We start from the raw sequence: 12,937 nt of genomic DNA on the forward strand, positions 1-12,937 counted from the left end.
AGCTGGCATTTTGATGCAATCAGTCTTGCCGTTTCTTATTGGGGCATGCTATTTTTTACTGGGCATCTACAATAAAGCAGACACGATAAGCGTTATTACATAAATGGCACACACATACGTGAAATATCTTTATGTGCACAGAGAGGTAAAACTTGCTATCTTGTATTTTGCTCAACTTCTCATGTGCTCCAGTTGCTAAGCCTCATGTTCACTGCAGTGAGTATCCAAATGAAGGTCTGGGAGTCCCTCTACTGGCACAAACATAACCCATTGGCCTGTTCTTGGGTGGATGGCCCTCGGGAGAGTCTCAACCATGCATTAGTTCACTGAGCTTTTCACAGAGGAGGAATATCCATTTGCATATCAGTCTTTGTCCCACCTAAAGGGAGTCCGGCACCAAAATGCTAGGCAAATCTCCTCTGAACAAGAGTACCAACAGCCACCCCAGACACGTGTTTCGACCTAGTCGGGCCTCATCAGTGAGGTAGAGCAGTGCCTCTCTGGATTACCCTGGTAACCTAGGGTGAGACCCCAAGTACCTCAAAATATGCTAAAGGTCTCGGAGTCCCTCTGCCGGCACGAACAAAGCCCACTGCAGTGAACCCAATGCATTTTGTTGGTCTTGGTGTAGAAAAACCTATTTTGTGGGGGGTGCTGTTGCGCACGTGAAAGATGGCGGCCTGAGCTAGAGATCTCCGATCTGAGTAAAATCCTTTCACAAATGAATCCTTACTAAAGCCACCCATGGTTGGAAACTACAGCGATGCGGGTCATGGATACCCTGGGGAACAACATCTGAAAATCTGGTGAAAACTCGTTGAGTAACGGCTTAGATATTTCCATTGCGGCTCTCTCCGGGGACGCCGTGGGACGCGGCTGCCCACAAGAACCAGGCGATCACCAATTGAAAATGCAGGGGGAGCTCAGCTGCAGGCCATACAGGGGGCGGAGCTGTGGATTGTCTGCGGGGCGCCGGCTCCTCTCGCACTGTAGTGCTCTTAACAGTGTTGCAGGGGTGGCGTTGCCTTCCCCCGACGAGCGGAGCGGTACCAGTACATATACTCGTTGAGGAAACCACGCACAGCGGGCGACAACCGAAGTGTGTTCAATAATCTGGAGATCCTGATTGACATATCGAAACCCCACCAACAAGCACAGAACGCTCACCCTTCTATCCAGCAGATGTGGTCTGAACTTTGTGAGATTTACCATCTGAGAGGCACGCTGTGCAACGCCAGCTGTGGAATTGCAGCGGGCGCTGGCCGCCCTATGACCCAGTGAAACGGGTATGGGAGGCTGTTTGCGCTGGACACCCCATCCTGTAAATACCGGACGTGCAGGGGAGAGCCGCATACGCAGACGGATCCGTAACGGACCTCAGCGGATGGAATGCGAAGAGGTCGGAGGGAGGTGGGCGCTGCCTCCCACCAGCCTTGGACCATTATAACTGGTACCCAGACCCCGTTCTGGCCCATCATTAGGGCCAACCTGTAAGGCCGGGCTCCCCAACCCCCCAACCTCAACACCAAGCGCATAGTGTATGAAATACTGATACTGTAAGAAGATTCAATTCAACACTACAGCTAAGTCAATGCCTAGTCTGGGATACTGAATGGAAACCCTTATTGATATATCTTTATGTCCAGTTCATGAGTTCTTAATGACTACCCCTATATAACACCCCTCTCTTAGAAGCCCCCTGACCCCACTGAACTAAGAAGTAGTTCTGTTTTGCAAGTTTAAAAGGTTTATTTGAGAAATAAGACAAAATATAGATACCACGCTTTTATAATAAATTAATAATCGATATCGCCCTTATAAATATAATGTTAATCAACAATGGGTAATCTGACACTAGCACACTTCTTTATAATCAATGAGGAGTTAGCATAGGATGGATAAAGTAGCAAAAATACTTTCATGATTTCAAGGGAAAAGCAATGAGGAATAAAAGTCAGTACAGAAATAATTGAGATGATTTTAGCAAAAGATAATATAATCACTTTTTCTCTGGCAATTCACCCCCCTCCCCTATGCAATGTAAGACATGGAAGTAGATGGAAAGAGGAGCACACAGTTCTCAGGAATGCAATCAAATACAATACCAAATTCAGTTCCCCCCAGCAAGCTTAGAGAAAACCGGTATGAGTTTTAAAACACAGGCCCAAGTGCTTTGAATGTGGTGGCAATGAAGTGAGAAATATGCTGAAAATGCTTTTAATTCCCTTTAGGAGGTTCAGGGTGAGTGAGAGATACTTGGGATGAGTTCAGGCTCACTTTAGCAATGATTCAGAGATGGTGATTAAGAGGCAAACGAATTTTTAGCAAGGAAAGAAATGACTGCTGATGGTTACACGTGGCTGGATTTTTAACCAAATCGCAAATCGCGGTTAAATTCGCGAGTGCGTGAATCGTGATTGCGGAACAAGTATAAGGAATATGAAGTCGGTTCCAGGCTTGTTGGAAAGCCTAGATCCTAGGCTTTCAGAGGAAAGTTAAACCAAGTTCATAGCCCAAACGGTTCGAGAGATATGAACAATTTTGTAAAGGTCGTTTTTCGGATTGAAAGTAAACTCAAAATGACAGGTGACAGCTTTGCAGCTGCAGAATTGACAAATGACAGTGGTGCAGCTTTACAAATGACAGGTGACAGTTAGGAGGCAGTTCTACTTAGGTTAAATAGATTGAATTATATTACTTTAAACTAAGAGATTTGGTTTTGCCCTGTCCTAGCTGTACTCACAATATATTTGGAAGGACTGGGTCTCGTCACAGATCTGATCAATCAGGCTAGCGGCACTTCAAAGCGATCTGGCTGCAGAGTGGCAGTCTCTGCAGATTTCTACGAGTTCCTGTTGGATTCCTGTGCTTTGGAGTCTGTTTCCAGTGTCTACTACTAAGAGGGTTGAACTTTTCATTCAAAACCCCTCTTTCCCGCGGAGTGGCTGCAGAGTGGCAGTCTCTGCAGCTTTCTACGAGTTCCTGTTGGATTCCTGTGCTTTGGAGTCTGTTTCCAGTGTCTACTACTGAGAGGGTTGAACTTTTCATTCAAAACCCCTCTTTCCCGCGGAGCGGTCACGGAGTGGCTGCAGAGTGGCAGTCTCTGCAGTCTATGGCAGCTAGGGCAGGGCGGCTTGCCAGCAGAAAAAGCCGCACTCCCCGAGTGTCCCAATTGTCTGCCGCTGCGGCGACCAAAAAGACTTTGACTTTGGCTGGCGTTTCGATCTCCACCACTTACCCGGAGTCAACACTACTGCAACCCGAGACCCTAGGTCCCAGATTGCGGAGCGCCAAATCAAAGATGATCCTTGCGCTTAACCAGCCTCACTCGGATTCCGAGGCAGACTCTTCTGTGTCAAGGCTGGCCCTCATCACACCTGGACCCTCTGCAGCAGTGAACCAGGACCCGGGAGCATGCCAGCTGGATGCCCGGGAATCTCTACCGTCTGCTTGGCCTCCTGTTTGTCTTCCTGCCTGTCCCCAGCCAATGGAGAAGTCCCCCGCGACCGCCAGTCACCCCCCGCCGTGTGAAGCGTCTGCGGAGTTCCCCCTCGGAGGAGAGGAAGCGCCGTGTGTCGCAGGTGAGGAGGGACTGGTGGGTCTGGTGGGTGAAGAGGGGGCGGCGGGCGACAAGCTACCTCCCGCTGACCCTCCGTGTTCATCATGCCCAAGGGCTTGTAGCCCTAGTCTTCAGGTGGGCAATGAGGTCAGTGGAGAGGCAGCGCTGGCGGACGACCCGCCAGTTCCTACAAGTTTGGACGTAAACCGCCTTATAGTGGCACCGATCCTGCATCCTCCCCCCCCAGATGTTGGCGAAGCCCAACTAGGGGCGCATCCTCTAGAGGTGGATGCGCTGGAAGGAGCGAAACGAGCGGCTTCAACTGAAGAGTCTCCTCCTGATATGGGGTTGTTCGACCCTTTGATAAGGGCTGCGAGAGCCGATAGGGTAATGAAATCAGCGCAGGTCTCCACACATGTCTCGTATCCAAAAAAGAGAGGAGGACCGGTTCGCAGGAAACGATGTGCACATTCACATCAAAAGTTAGGGTTAAAAGCCCAGCAAACACAGCGTCCAAGACACTCCTGCGCTCTGTCACATCTTCAGCATAACCAGCAGAAGGACGATATAACACATTTGTCGCTAAACAACAGATTCTTCGCAAATCTTCTAAAAAAGAAAGTCTCACTTTCAGAGGAACTTTCGGATGCGGAGATTTTAGAAGTAACAGCGGATCAAAATGCTCCCATAAATGTCATAGGAGGCTCTACCGACTTGCGTCCAGCCTTTTCACTGGAACCCGCACGCTTTTCTTTTGCAGGAACTGTGGAAGAAGCAAATATTAAGTGGCACTTTGGTTCTCCCCAAACTGGTGTACCACCCCCGCAAATTCCACCTACCAAGCTTACAACCGACCTGGAGAGAGCTACTAACTTTTCAAACCCCCAATCACCATCGGCTGTTTGTACGGCCATTGAAGCAACGGGCCCCCCTGCCAGGCCACTGCTGGTTGGGTCGGTGGTTTCAGCAGCTACATCATCGACAGCCAAGTCTTTTTTGCAAAAACAGGCATGCTTAAGATCTCCGGTGTCCACTATCATCGACTTAAGTGGTGTTGAAGATCCCGCTTTCACTTCCTCTCATGTAAATGAAACAGAAATCAGCGTCTCAGCACCTACGACTCCGGATCAATTTGATCAGGGGTCTATCGAGGTGTCCTGTTTAGCTACGCAAGGGAAAGTCCCGGTCCCACTTGAGCCTTTTATGCAAGAAAAGGGCCCTGCAGTGGTGGCACAAACAAGTTATGGGATCCCCAGTCCTTCCATTGGCCCGCTGTTTGGGAGCACCCAAACGGTGTCTAGCTCAACGAGCCCCATACGTTCTAACGAGAAAGGAGGAAAGCCTACAAAAGACACCTCGCCTAAAAAGACGGATCTAAGACTCATTATGTCAACTGTAACCCTGGCCATGGCTCCTTTTTGCAAACTATATGAGTCAATAAACGACTCAATGAGAGATCATACCTCCATTATCGCGATGATGAATAGCCGTCTAATTTTTCTGGAAGGCTATATCAACGCACTGAACAATAAAATGGAAAAGGGCACCAAAGACGAGGATTTCGGTCAGTCCTCAGCACAATCAACGAAAGGCCTCCAGGTGGATGCCAGTTCCCAGACCCTGGCCCCAAGTTCGCAATTTCAACTTGATGAACTAAGAACAACTGTCAGCTACGTGCCCCTGTTTGAGGGTCCGATACTGACCAAGCCACAGTCCATCAAGGCCAAGGGAAATGGAGCAATATGTGATGAACCGAATGAAATCACTATAGACCAGGGGTCTGTCCCGGACAGGAAAGCAAAGGAGGCTACTCTTGTAACGAAAGGTCATCTTACGACCCAAAAGCAAATGACTATTAAGTTATTTTCTCCTCAACCAACCGACTATTAATAAAGTACAATCGGCGAAAGACCAAGGCGAAAGGAACCGCGGGTCTGAGACCCCCCTTAATTGCGAAACATCAAAATCAGTGGATGAACGGGAAATTCGAAGTCTGAAGTCGGGGTCCAATGTACTAGATAGCGTTCCTGTAAATAAGGAATCTGAGCATGTGATAGATGAGAACTTACTGAATTGTAGTGTTTACACACTATCTGATGATCAGGAATCAACAAATAACTCTCGTCATATGGACAAGGAGCACTCGCCCTTTTGTACTTTGGAAAGTCGCTGTAAGAAGCTTCAAAAAAAGTGTAGCTGGGGGGAGGGGTCCGTTGAAAGACAGTAGCCCCAAATGGCACCACACTAACTTCCAAGAAGCGGTAAGGGGAGAGCTCAATTCCGAAAATCCTCGCTCAAGACCGGGGGTTAGAAGAACCGACTCTCCTTTAAGATCAAGTTCCCCTTCTGTAACTAAATGGGTGCACGCTACCCGGGACAAATGGTTTTCGGAAAATCGACTTTCCCCAGCCACAAATAAGAAAGATAAGCAAAAGCTGCACCTCTCTAAATCTGGTGAAAACAAAGGGCGAGGGTCAACAGCATATGCTTCTAAATCAAAACGAAACTTCAAAATCGAACAGTTGCCAAATAACAGAAACTACGTGATATTAAATAGAAGCTACCTGCTACAACTTCTTAAATGCGTACCATCGCTCAGAAAAGTCGAATCAAATGACCTTACCAGGGTCGAACCTTTTCACCAAGGAAAAATGGCATGCACTTACTTGCACGTGCAAACGAACTGGGCCAAAGTGAGGATCTCCGAGGCGGCGGAACATCTATTAAAAATGGGCTTTGACCTGTTTGAATTGGAAGAGAGTGCTCTATTTACCCCCCCCAGGAAACCTTCAGAATCAACTAATCCAGTTACACCTCGTATCGCAGTTACGAAGAGTAACAAACCACAATTGCACTCAAGACCTGGCAAGGAGAGAGGATCCAGACAAACTTCTACACACAATGAACCAGCTTTACAGATTGCCTCCCCCCGGTCTTCTCTTTGGAATCCCAGTGGCAAAGAGGAGAGTCAGTGTCCCAAAATGGCCACAAAGATAGACGGAATTGCCCTTAAGGATCCTTTGGGTATAGGAAGATGTCCTCAGGGACCCAGGTCGAGAATCGTAAGGACCATACATCAATTACCGGGGGGCAAAGATACCAGGACTCATGAATTTCAACAACAAGTTCCACCAGCGGAACAATGGGCATGGTTGCCCAACGCACTGACGATAAAAAAGAACAAATAGCAATTCGCTGAGCGTCTGTCCGCACCACTTGCCTCTACACTACTAACTGGTAAACCAGATCTCTCCCTGGGGTCATGGAATACTCGTGGATTCCAGCATCTAACGAAACAAGGAGACCTAAACTTGGGGTGTTTAGATATCATCTGCTTGCAAGAAACTTGGATGATAGAACGCCCCTCCATAGACGGATACGATTTGACATTCGCTCCAGCTGTTAAAGGACCTTTTGGCCGACCGTCATCAGGCCTTATAACTGCAATTCGCTGTGGATCCGGCCTACACTTAAAGAATACTCTGAGAGCGACAACTCACTTATTGGCCACAGAAGTTATTTGGATTGAGGCAGAGGTGAAAAAGGGAACGCCCAAAACACAATCTTTAATCATCTTCAATGTATATTGGAATCCCGCGGTTATGAGTGATTTACTCTTCATAGCACTGATTGAGGACTCAATCGATGAAGCACGAGTAGGGTGTCCTGAGGCCCTGCTGATCATCTGCGGAGATCTAAATGCCACCTGGTTACCACATGACTCAGCCGGTGACTTACCTCTTTTTTCGACCTTAAGAAGCAAACGTGGCGTGGCTTGGTTGTCGTTGATGTCATCTCGTGATCTGCTCTGTGCTGAGGATTTATTCCCCAGAGGTGAGAGGCCGCCCACCTGGGAAAGAGGTAACTCCTCAGCGGACCTTGACCACATCTTCGTAAGCAGGCTTTTGGCAGCGTTGACTACTTCGTTCGAGGTACGTAGGTCCTCGGCTAGCGACCATAACCTGCTTGTATTGGAATGGAAGACTACAAGGCCTGTGAACTCAGTTACGCCAGCACAAGTGGAGTTAAATAACCAGCAAAATCGACTAAGACTCTCAGAATCCTCGATCTTAAAGATACAGGCTCAATATTTAGCAATTGAAAATGAGCACAACCTACTGAGTGACCCGCAATTACCAGACTATCAACCACTTCTGGTTCCATTTAGAGCTAAATTTGCTGGCCTCAGACAAAATAACGATTGTGCTAGACATCAATACAGCAAAGAACTGGTCCTAAAACGGAGATCAGTAAGGCGAGCCAGAAGAAAATTCGCTGTTTTTCCCTCACCTGAAAATCAGGCAACCTTGAATCAAGAAAAGAAATCTTACAAATCATGGCTCAAGTACCACCGTAGCAAATATTACCAACAAGATGCCGAAGCCATGTTGAAGCTTGTGAGCGGCCACCACCCCCGAGAGTTCTGGGCACTCTTAAGATCCTCTTTGTCGCCCCACGAGATTCTACCATCTAACCCTATTGGGGAAATAACTTGGATAACATTCTATTCAAATCTGTTTAAAGCGCCAGCACCGTCAAGCCCCTTCGAACTTACTACAAAACTGGCACCATGGATAGATTTGAGCAGTGAATCTGAGATTCTCAAAATCCTGCATAGACTGAAACCATCGCGAGCACCCGGCCCGGACGGAATAACAAACCTTGACCTAAAGAAATATCCAAGTCAGTGGGCTGTGTTGATAAGTGAAATCTTCAAACGCTGCAAACAGGCAAGGCAAATTCCGTCTTCATGGACAACATCTATCATAGTCCCGATATTCAAAAAGGGCGGAAAAGAAGAACCAAAAAACTACCGCCCTATCGCACTTCTGGATACGGTCGGTAAGGTGTTTGGTTCTCTATTACTACAAAAATTTCAGGACTGGGCGAGGGAGGCCGAATGCGCGGATCCATTTCAAACGGGATTAAAAAAAAACAGCGGTACAACCACTAACATCATGTTTCTCAGCGCACTCAAAAGTAAGGTGTTGGGAGGAGGCCCACGAGTGTTTTTAGCGTTCATAGATCTGGCGCAAGCTTTCGATCAAGTAAACCGTGAGCGCCTGTGGAGAAAACTGAGTCTTTGGAAATGCCCGGACGAACTCCTCCAACCGATTCAAGCTTTACATCAAGAAACAAGGGTGCGAGTGAGACTAACCCAGGCTGGTTTGTTATCATCTGAAATCCCAGTTGACCGCGTAGTGAAACAGGGTTGCCCCCTTGCTCCGTCACTCTTCATTGCCTATCTCGGCGATTTCAAAGCCTCGGAGCAAACGATCCGCTCCTTTCCACCAACTATGGGCAAGTCGAAAACATCGAGACTACTCTATGCTGATGACCTAATCTTAATGGATTTGACTCCTATCGGTCTTCAGCGTCAACTTGACCATCTGGCGACATATATTTAAACAAATGATCTAACTATAAATACAGCCAAAACCAAGATCCTGATAATGGAAAAATACAAACGACCTAAGGAAAAACTTGCCTGGTACCTGGATGGGGTAGCACTGGAAAAAGTCGCAAATATCACATACTTGGGAGTAGCATTGGACTGCTCGAGTATAAACGCAACCCTCCAAAGCTGCTTAATGACCAAAGTAAAAAACCTAGCGGCTCAAGGCCGGGCTTTGGACAACAAGTTCGGTGGTTTTTCCCTGTTACCCTTGATTAAATTTTATAAGATGAAGGTGGTGCCAACCCTTACCTATGCTGCAGAAGCCCTCCCTCACACACCGACAAACTTGTGGCTGAAGCTAGAGGGTCTATTTTGGCGCACTGTTCTAGGCCTCCCCAAGTCAACATCGGCCCCTTTGATCAGAAGAGAGCTTGGCCTATTATCGTTGGAAGGGACCGTGGAAATTAAATCGATGATACTATATAGGAAGCTGTTGCTTTTGGACTGTCCTCATGTGCTAGCTATCGTACGCACTGAATTACTGACATCTTCCCCCTCTGTGCTAAAATCTTGGGAAATGGCTCGTAAAAAGAAGCTTGTGGAAATAAACTCTTCGGAGCAGGATCTCATCGGCAACTCGCTAAAAATAAAAAGGAAAATCAGTGAGCTCGACTGGATTGAAACCTTGAACATTGCATCTAAAGCAAAATCAGTCAGCCATTTGCCTTCCTATCAGAGCAAACTAAACATTGTTCCGAACTACTTGAGCAAGTTCCCAAATAAAGCTGCTAGAAACTTGTTCTTGAGAGCGCGTCTGAACCTACTGCCGACAAATGAGATCTTAAAACTCAGAGGACAAAGTAACTCGAACACGTGTCGTTTTTGTAAAAACGAGACACACGTAGAAACCATACGCCATCTCCTTTTAAATTGCCCAGGAACCAGAGCCGTAGGTGAGAAATTTCTGCTACCACACCTTTCTGCATCATATATCAGGGAAGAAGAAATGTGGTGGACACGCCTGATGAGCGGAGAAAGAAATACCTGGACTATCGCTACTACACAGACTCTGAAGTTTACTCTATCCCTTTGAAAACTTAAGTTCTACTCAATATTCATTTTTTTTTTTTTTTTTTTTCTTCTCAGCTTTCAACGTTCAGCTCTACTCTTTGCTCTTCACTTCGTTTTGATTTCGATCTGTTGTAAAAATCATTAACTTGATTAAATTAACTAAATAAATAAATAAACAAAGCGATCTGGTCTCTGGGTCTGCGGTTCTGCACGGTCTGGTCGGGTCTGGCACTGGTCTGGTCTGTCCGGATACAGCGGACTCTGCACGGCTCCTGGATCTCTGCACTGGTCCTGGCAAAAGTTCTTGGCATGGGATTCAAGCAGCTCACCCGGCTGTGAGTAGCTTGCAGTGATTTGAGGCCTGCTGCAGAGAACTCAGCTTGTGGTTTTAGGCCTCTGATTTAGGTTCTAAAGTATAAGTTCTAGGTTCTGGAGTATGTAGCTGGAGTCAGTCAGGAACTGGTATCTTCTGGATGTTGTGTGGTCCGGCAAAACGCTCCACAGCAACTGGATTTGAAAGTCTCTACCTGTCCCAGCAGTCTCTTTTTATGTGTTTTGAAAATGGGTGTGTGCCTGGGCCTAGCTAAGCCTGCCCCTCTCTACTTGTCATTGGCCCAATTCTCCCCTCTCCCACGATTGGGGGAAGGAAATGTGAGTCAGAGTGATGCTGTAGGTTTTATGGGTCAGAGGATCCTCCCCTGGTCAGTTTCCACACAAATCTATATTTGACCCAAATACATATTGCACAGATACGCAGTTGTTTAAAATTACATGCACCCATCACATATCACATGAGGTATACTCTGGTCAAACTCTGCTCTTCCTGGGGGCTTGCATTCAGAAATGGCAACATTTTGCGCTTTTTAACTGGTTTTGCAATATCGGACATTTACTCAAATTTACACACATGTGCGCAAGGAGTATGGACATGAATTGATGAAGTGTCAGATTTTTAACATGCAGACATTTGGAGTGAGAACCTATTTTCCGCTAGCAACCCCCCAGAATACACCACAGGGTCCTAACGCATCTCAAAATGTTCCCAGAAAAATCACAAAAATAATGATATTACTTATATAATTCTGACAAGTCCGCACTATGAGTTATCTATCTTTTTAAAATTATGCTCTGGCCCAGATGGGTGTGGTTTAGGTTCCAAAGCACATGGGGGAAGCTTCTGCCTGTCCCCGCCTCCAGCTCGGGTGGCTCCCAGAGGCACTTCTCCTCCCACTTCTCCCAAGAGGAAGCCACTTTTACGACGCCCCCAATATAACATTTGCCTGAGTCCAGGACAGGCCTTTGTTCACCTCCCTGTAGTCCCCAGCTGCTCCACCCCTAATCTAATCAGAGAGGTGACAACTCCTTTTGGCAGGGGAAGAGTGGCTGAGCATTTTAACTCCTGTGGGGGTAGATGTCAGGCAGAATTCAGTTTCATTAAGCCAGGTTTCAGCTAAAATGTCAATACAATGTTTACATATGCAGCTAGAATGCTGATTCTAAGTTCAAAACTATGACATCTTAACAGTTACAAACTATGTGACACTCAAAAGTAGGTCACTCAGTTAATTTAAACATTTTGATTTTGGTGGTTTTAATCCAGTTTCAGTTAGGCTGCTGACATGCATAGCTCAGCCAGTTTTGTTATGAACATTGTCTTGGGCTCTTCATCTTCCCAGATTTTATATGCACACATACTTCATTCTGCCAGATGTCCGCTGGTGTTCAGTGAGATTTTTGGATGTGTTGCAATGTTTGAAAATAGGCATTTTGAGCTGGCATTCAGAGAAACCAAAGGTAATTTTAAAGCGTTTTTGAGCTAACAGGTGCTGCTGTTTTACCTTTGGCACCCATTCCACTCAAGGCACCCTGGCCCATCATGCTCGCACTGGTGGGTGGCAAGTTAGGCAGCCATTTTGGTGTACACACAAACTGCGTGGTTCTCCTGGATTCTGGCGCACATGTGGGCTTTTTGGCCATCTTGGATTTTCTAAGCCCACAGCACCAAATGTTGCAGCATGATAGCTCAAACATGGGTCAGGACACCCAACAAGGCCCCCCCACGTGACTGCACTTTGAATTTGAGTCGATAGGGTGTCGAGTGGACAGAAGGTTTTGACCCACGCACTGGTATGTCCGCATAATCTTCTTCCAATTCTGCAAATGGCACAGTTCAGCATCTTTTCCTCCCTCCAGTCGATCAATCAGTTCTCCTTGCTGGTCCTGATGGGAGGATTGGGCGGTACCCTGGGCCCCTCGGCTCTCTGCTCCCGGTCTCCGGATCGTCCTCCTTGGCCAGTCTCCAGGTTTTCTTTCTCCTAGGACGACAAAGGAAAAGCGGCAATACCTATTCATGGACATTTCTCCCCCACCATTGATATAGTGGGGTGGCATATCTATTTTAGAACTCAAAAGATATGAACATGCACATTTTTTTAAATTAAGCGACAGGAACACATAAACTTGAGAAACACAGAATTTTGATAGGCTATATGTAGGATATTTTAGGGTTGGTATTGAATTACTCTGGAGCGGTACCCTCTGGGATTACAGAGGACTCCTCCAGTTGCTGCAAAGTGTGCCTGGGATGGCAACACTTCAACTGGTTTATGTGGACCCACTTGTCTTCCCCCTCTGCCAAACCGCCTTTGGGGATGCGGATCTTGTAGGCCACAGGGGAGATCTTGTCTATAATCTCAAAGGGTCCCTTCCATGTAGGCAAAAATTTGCGCTGTCTTGCCTGGTTTCTTTGGAAGTTGTATAAATAGACCCGGTCCCCCACCTGATATTCCTTCCTGGAAGTTTTCAGGTCATAGTGGGTCTTCATACTCTCGGCTGATCTTTCTAGATTCCGCTGAGCATAGGCAAAAGCATGTTGAAGGTGTTTCCTTAAATTCTCCACATACTCATGA

Source organism: Ambystoma mexicanum, chromosome 4p, assembly GCF_040938575.1.
Source record: "Ambystoma mexicanum isolate Mex_15411 chromosome 4p, UKY_AmexF1_1, whole genome shotgun sequence".
In the NCBI taxonomy this organism is placed as follows: domain Eukaryota; kingdom Metazoa; phylum Chordata; class Amphibia; order Caudata; family Ambystomatidae; genus Ambystoma; species Ambystoma mexicanum.